This window comes from Hevea brasiliensis, chromosome 9 (assembly GCF_030052815.1).
Source record: "Hevea brasiliensis isolate MT/VB/25A 57/8 chromosome 9, ASM3005281v1, whole genome shotgun sequence".
NCBI classification, from domain to species: Eukaryota; Viridiplantae; Streptophyta; class Magnoliopsida; order Malpighiales; family Euphorbiaceae; genus Hevea; species Hevea brasiliensis.
The window spans coordinates 35,987,149-35,995,245 of record NC_079501.1 but is presented as its reverse complement, the minus strand read 5'-3'; the positions used below and the strand labels follow the sequence as shown (position 1 = coordinate 35,995,245).

At 34.7% G+C, this 8,097-nt stretch overlaps 1 non-coding gene across 1 annotated transcript; it reads right to left on the bottom strand.

Moving 5' to 3' along the window:
- Positions 1-3,116: 3,116 nt before the first annotated feature.
- On the bottom strand, positions 3,117-3,223 carry LOC131183645 (small nucleolar RNA R71). The gene has a single exon (XR_009151685.1). It is a non-coding gene; the product is annotated as a small nucleolar RNA R71 (small nucleolar RNA).
- Positions 3,224-8,097: the final 4,874 nt, after the last annotated feature.

Genomic DNA, 8,097 nt, shown 5'->3' with positions numbered 1-8,097 from the left:
CTATGAGTCCAGTGTCTTGTTTGACCTATAACTGAAGATGTATGACTCCAATTGATGTGAGGCTAATTGGAGGTGAAACTAGACTCAAAATGCCCCATTTTTCATGAAGAAACCCTACCCAAATTCTGTCAAAATCTTGGTCAATTTACTGTCCCAATTCGGATATCCAAACACTGAACCCAGAAAAATGTCCAAATGAACAATACATGTTCATTTGGCCATAACTCCCTCTAGACAAGTCCAAATAACCTGAATTTTATACCATTGGAAAGATTAGACATAGGACTACAACTTTCATTCAGAACACCAAGCCCAGAAATGCCTCTAACCAAATGAAATTACTGACCCAATTTAGGTCACCAAACTGACAAGAATCAATTCTGCCCAGAATTTCCTGAACATAGACCACTCGACCAGTTTTGGAAAAATGGCCATAACTTGGTCTATAAAAATCCAAATTCAATGAAACCAATGGAAAAATTTTTATAAGACATAGATCTACAATATTGGTCTTTTGACCAAAACCCAAAACCTAAAGGAACTAGGTCAAATGGTTAGAAGAATTTAACACATCAAAATCTAGAGTTTGACCAAATTACACTTCATCCCAGAATAGTTTTTATAGTATATCTTCCACTAGGAAGATCCAATTAGGATGAGCCATACTGATTTGGAGCCCTAAGAAATAGGGCTCCAACTTTATTTTAGACATGGTCTTCAAACTTGATAAGTGCATAATTTATTAATTTTACTCCCATCACATTTAGTGTTTCTAGGGTATCTTTATGCCTAATTCAGTTGATTAAAGTATAATTATCTATTAGGCATATGTTTAGAGAGTTATTGAAATAATTGTGTTAAATGGAGAAATTTTCAGCATTTGCATTAATTTGACTCTTGCTGTAATTTTCAAGGTTTTGGTGAAGTTCCAGAGCATAGAAGTGTGGAAGGAAACTTGAAAAGGTCAAAGGATTGAGAAGCGTTGTTGATACAAAGTACACGGGTAGTGTAAGCACAACCACAGACCCATGTAACATTCTACCAAAAGAAATCCAGAGAACTGAGGAAGAAACAAAGCATACGGGCCGTGTAATTTGACCCGTGTAAATCCTGAAGACCTGTGTAACTTTCTGTGCTGATACAAAACAGACCCACTCAGCTTCAGTAAGTTACACAGCCCTGGGCCGTGTAGTGATACATGGGTCGTGTATCAGTCGATAATCAATTTTCTAATTTTGCTCTAGTTGCAGTTTTTGACAGAGACTCTAAAAAACCCTAATTGTAGACCATTAGTTATAAATAGAAGAGATAGAAGCTGACTCAAACACCCAATTCAAACGCCTCCAACACAATTCAGCAGCCTCTCCATTCTCTTTCTTTTAGATTTCTTTATGTTAGATTTCTTTATTTTATTTCTCTGTAAGCCATGAATATGAGTGGCTAAGGTTTTAATTCAATTCAAGGGATTCAAGTTCTTTTGCTTGATTTGTGAGATCAGGTTCTTAATTTAATTTGTCTTTTTGAATATTTATTATTTTCTAATTTATTTGTCTGTAATCTGTTGAATGATTTGCTAAAATGGCCTATTAGTTGATTGTTTGATGAGATCAATTACTAGTTCATCTTCATAATTTGTAATTTTTGTGTAAGATTGAACATGAGTAGCAATTAGGTTTTATTGATTATGATCTCAGTTTTCGATAATAACCTAAGGAAACAATAAGATGGATTAAATGATTTATGCTTTATAAATTGTTGTTCAGCTTAACTACTTCCTTTTCTTAAAGTAGTTATTAATTTGATGAGGATTGCTTAATACCAACTCAGTTAATAATTAGAGTCAATAAGAGTGCTGGGCTCGAATTGATGAGTATAGGGAAGTCAGGAGTTTACCTCGCTGTTTGGTAAATCTACGTTAAGTATTCAATAAGATATAATTGTATTTCTTTTGTCTATGATCAAATCAATGCATTGGAATGAGAATTACCTTGGACTGAAGTTTGTTTAAATTGAGATTTTCCTATTTAGTTCTTTAATTTCTAATTTCTTTGGATTGTGAATTAACACCCCCCCCCCCCCCAAAACCTTTGTTTCTTTTTACATTACACAAGCGTAAGAAATTTAATAATTCAGTCTCTAGGGTTTGACCTGGACTTACCATTTATTGTAGAAAATTTTTAATAATTGGTGAATTCAGTGAATTTAATTTCTGGTGGATTCGACACCCACCAATAATTTTGGCACCGTTGCCGGGGACTGAAGTTTATTGGATTTTGTGTTTTTTAGTGTTAGGATATTCTGTTATTAATTTTGTTTGCGAGTTGTTGCTGTTTTCAGGTTTTGAAAAGAGAAAAAAAAAATTTTTTTTATGGTGTTATTGTTCAGTGTTACTATTTATTTTGAATTTTGGTTAAATTTGGAGGGCGGCCTATACCTATTTTGAAGGAAACGACGCTCTGATCAAGAACTAAATCCGTAGGATTTCCTTAGCCCCACCCTCTTAAGGCCAAATTCCATTGTTTTTTTAGGGTTTTGAGACATTTTTCTATTTTTACTTTGATTTTTTTTTTATGACAAGAACTTTTCAATCTGGTGAGTTGATCTTTGATCTAGAAGTACAAAAAATAGCTAAACAGTTGAGAAAATTGGCTAAGCAGGCTAAGCATATTTCAAGTACATCTGAAGGAGTCCAATCTCCAAGGAGTCCAAGGGAGTTAAGTTTGGATTCAGATTTGGATTCAAATTCCGAAAACGAAACCATGGCTGCTAGGACTTTGAAAGAATTGGCTGCTCCTGATCTAAACCAACAGCCTTTGTGTATTCAATGCCCTGTTTTAAATGTTGCTTTTGAGTTAAAATCTGGACTAATCCATTTGTTGCCTAAGTTTCATGGTCTTGCAGGTGAGGATCCACACAAGCATTTAAAAGAATTTCATGTTGTGTGTTCCAGCATAAAACCTCAAGGAGTTTTAGAGGATCAAATCAAGCTTCGAGCTTTTCCCTTCTCACTAGAAGACACAACTAAGTTGTATTACCTTCCTTTCGGATCTGTCAACTCATGGAATGGAATGAAGCAGATATTTTTGGAGAAGTATTTTCCTGCTTCACATGCTGCCAACATAAGAAAAGAAATTTGTGGCATCCGGCAGTATAATGGAGAGAGCTTGTATGAGTACGGGGAACGATTTAAGAAACTGTGCGCAAGCTGTCCCCATCATCAAATAAGTGAGTAGCTTTTGATTTAGTATTTCTATGAAGGACTTCTACCAATGGACTACAGTATGATAGATGCTGCTAGTGGAGGAGCTTTGGTTGACAAGACACCAGAAGAGGCAAGGAGGCTGATTGCTAACATAGCAGCAAATTCTCAACAGTTTGGAATGAGAATGGATCACACACCCATGAAGGTTAATGAGGTAAGTACATCTAACCTTGAGAAACAAATTTCTGATTTAACTTCTTTGCTGAGGCAGTTGGCTGTAGGGAACATGCAAACTATTCAGGTATGTGGAATTTGTTCGGGTTTGGGTCATGCTACTGATATGTGTCCTGCATTACAAGAGGATGAATCAATGCAACATGCTAATGCAGTAGGACATTATGGACAGCCACAATGCAGGTATGATCCATATTCGAGTACTTATAATCCAGGATGGCGAAATCATCACAATTTGAGTTATGAGAATCAACCGGTGCAAAACCGATACCAGTAGCAAAGACCACAAGTGAATCAACCACAACCACCTTCACCTCCCTCAAATCAAGGTACGTCACTTAATGAAATTGTTAAGGCTTTAGCTAACAATACATAATAGTTTCAACAAGAGACTAGAACATAGAGAGGCAGATTGGTAAGTTAGCTTCATCTATGAGCAAACTGGAAGCTTAAGGTTCTGGAAAGCTTCCATCACAAACAGTAATGAATCCCAGAGAAAACGCGAGTGCTATACTATTGCGAAGTGGGAAGGAAGTTGATAATCAGACTCCATATGATCCAATGAAAAAGAAGAAGCAAGGAGAAAAAGAGTCTGAAGTTCCTGAAGTTGAGGCAAATACTGAACCTAAACTGAATAAGGTTAATAATTCTATTATTCCTCCATTCCCATGCAGGTTGGCCAAGACAAAGAAAGAAGAACAAGAGAAAGAAATTTTGGAAACCTTCAGAAAGGTAGAGGTCAATATACCTTTACTTGATGCGATCAAACAAGTTCCTAAGTATGCTAAATTCCTTAAGGAACTATGCACTACAAAGTGCAAGTTGAGGAATAATGAGAAGATCAGTGTGGGGGAAAATGTGTTGGCATTAATTCAGTAAAAATTACCCCCTAAGTGTAAGAATCTAGGTTTGTTTTCTATTCCCTGCAGAATAGGTGATTCTAAATTTGAACGTGCAATGGCAGATTTAGGAGCATCTATTAATGTTATGTAAAATTCAATTTTTCAAACTTTAAATTCGGGTCCTTTGAAAGAAACCAGTGTCATTATTCAGTTAGCTGATCGTTATAATGCTTACCCATTGGGAGTAGTTGAGGATGTGTTGGTGCAAGTTGGAGAATTGATTTTTCTTGCAGATTTTTACATTCTAGATATGGAGGATAGTGTTCCCACATCAAAGTCAGCTTTGATTTTGTTTGGAAGACCTTTCCTAAAAACTGCCAAGACAAAAATTGATGTGGATGATGGTACCTTAACTATGGAGTTTGATGGAGAGACTGCCAAATTTAACATCTTTGATGCCATGAAGTATTCTGCTGATGACCATTCTGTCTTTTCTATTGATGTTGTTGATACAATTGTGCAGGATGATTTTGAGTTAAGCATAGAGGATGAGTTAGAAGTTGTCACACCCTACCCCTCTGTAAGGCATGACATGATCCCGTAGTATACCTAATGAATTACCAACTTCGTCTACTGATAACCCATTAAATACACTACAAGGGATTTTAAAACTTTTCTTACTTCTTTTTACAGTGGTGAGCACTATTTACAGGTGTTAAAAAAATTTTTGAACTGAAGTGAAATAGCTAACACATTTGAAGAAATAATAATTTCTGTAAAAATTTTGATAGAGTACCATTTGTATTTTGAATAAAGCAGTTCTTCAAAAACCTGTAAAAAACACTTCAAATATATTTCTCAATCTCAAACTCCAACCTCTAATCAACACAATATGTTTCTCAACTCAAATCCACAATAATTTTTTAGTATTTTCAAAGGCTAAAATAAAAGAAATATATCACAATATTTACAAGTCAAAATAATTTACTAATATAATTTATAACTTCAATGTACAATTTTAATTTATAACTACTCAAAACCAAGAACACTATATATATACAGTGAACATACATTACAATACAAAATACAAAATATGGTATACTCAATATACCCGATGAACTCTCAATATAGCATTAGCAGCCTAGTCTGCTGCCCTGTCAGTCTGTTTACCTACAACAGCAATGAAAAGTTATCGCTGAGTAAAATTCACTCAGTGGTGCACAATAACAATTTGAAATGCGATATATAAATCTATTATCGACAATTCACAAATCAAATAATTCACAATTCCATTTCACAATTTACAAAGTTCATATAACACAAATTTGATTAAATAACTGAATAATACAGTTTTGCCAATCAATAACACCATTTGGTCAAATAACTGAATAATACAGTTTTGCCAATCAATAACACAATTTGATCAAATAACTGAATAACACAGTGTTGCCAATCAATAACACAATTTGATCAAATAACTGAATAATATAGTTTTGCCAATCAATAACACCATTTGATCAAATAACTGAATAATACAGTTTTGCCAATCAATAACACAATTTAGGCCATGACACAATTTTTCTGCACATGTCGTGTTGTACACCACGACAAGACACACTCACCCCAATAATCGAAATCAATGAGAGAGAAAGCTAGCTAAATAATGAGTACTCCTCCACACTCACCTCAGACTGGCAAGTCAAAGAGGGAGGAACATAATCACACTCACCCCATACTGATAAGTCAAAGAGGGAGGAATATAATAACAGTGTCATGCCAAGTGTGAATCAAAACAATTCCAAATCACAATATTTCATACAATTCCCAAATCACATTTTATCTCAAAATTTCCATTTGCAAAATAGGCAACACAATAATTTCCAAATAAGATTCTCAAAGCCAAAACAATAAAAAATTATTCATAACTCATTTCTCCAAATAAATTTTCTAGTAAAAGCAGTGAATATCAAAATTATTGTGCACAAACACAATTTAAAACAATAACATACAAAAAATCATAATTTATTTCAATTGAAAAATTCAAAAGAAATAACTATCGTGCACAAACCTCTGATAACTGTCTCTTGCCTTTGACTCAGTGTTTCCTTCCCTTTCCCTGAGTCTTTGCTAACTGAAACACACAATTTGAAGTGTTTCAGTACTCATTTAAACCGTCTCTAATAATAAGGCTTAATACTTAATTTATTGAATTCTATTATTTCCTTAGTCAACCTAAGATGTTGACCCTCGATGCAGTCTAGGTGAATTAGGTTCTAATGTTACCAATATGTCACATTTGTATCCTTTTAGTATTGGTACATGTTACCAAATTTATTTCTATGTATATTGCGTTTTATTGCAATTTGTCGGATTCCAGTATACTAATTTGACCTAGTCGGATGACCTAGTTTCCTTGGTTTTCAGGTTTTGGTCAAAACTACAAACTTGTAGATCTATGTCTTATTGCACACGGGGCAAAATTTCAGGTCATTCTGAGTTTACTAGACTAAGTTATGGTCATTTTACTATTGCTGGTCAGAATGTACCAAAATGGTCACTTTAGGTCATTTTTAGGTCACTTTTGGTTTGGCCAGTTTTTGGACTCGAACTTGTGCAAGCTATTTGGCTTGGTTCTGGCCATTTCTGGGATTTTGTGTCTTCATAAGACTTATAGATATATGTCTCAGCTATTCATGGTAAAAATTTCAGGTCAATTGGACCTGTTTTGAGTGAGTTATGGCCAAAACTCTAACTGCTGCCCAAATGGTCAATTTTCAAGCCTTAAATGCACTAATCTGGATTTGGTCATTTTTCAAGTTACCTTCCAAGCAGAATTTTGGTAAGCTTCCTTCATGAAAGTTGGCACTTTTTGTGCCTAGTTTCACCTCCAATTGGTCTCATACCAACTGGAGCCACTCATTTAAGGTTCTAGGCCAAAACACACACTGCCCTGCTATTCATTTTTCATCACTCATCAAATACACATCCTATGCCTACCAAGTTAACTCTTACATGTCATTTCTGTTTTGTACCTTGCCATTAACACATTTTACAACACTTTTTTGGTCATTTTGGCAGCTTGTAACCACACTCAATATGCACATTATAGTACAGAATTTTTCAAGTTCAAATTACAAATAATTTAATCATATAACCTAGCTCATTTACATGTTCAAACTCACACCTTCATACATATGTACATGCTGCCATAACAAGTACCATAATTCAACAATATAATTTCATAAACCAAACCACAAAATAACATATCTTGATAGACACTTCAAGTTTGCTGAATTGTACCTCTCTTTGAATTAACTTCTAAGCTTTCAAAATCAAGTGTACTTTCACATATACTTAGTATACATCACCCAATTTATTCCTACACACATAAACACTTCATCAACACTTTAATCTACCATTTACATGCAAAGATAAACTACCCTTATTGAAGTTCCATGGCTGCCAAAAATATATCTCTCCCTTAACTCATCAAACCTCAAAAATCCTTCCACAATTCAACTACCCATAACATCCACACAAGGTTTAATGAAACAATAATAAAAAAACACATACTTACTACTTTGGAAACTCTTCAAAACCTTGACTAAACTTGATCTTCTTGCTGCCTATCTACTGTCCAAGTGGTGTAGAACAACTTTTGTGAAGGAATCAAATGGAATGGAGGTGGGATTCATGGTTGCATGGAGCTTGGGACAATTCGGCCATGGAGCTTTTCATCCTTCAATTACGACTGGTTTTTTTGGGAGGTTGAAGAAGATGAAAATCTACTGTCCAAATAAAGGTTTAGTGGTCCACTTT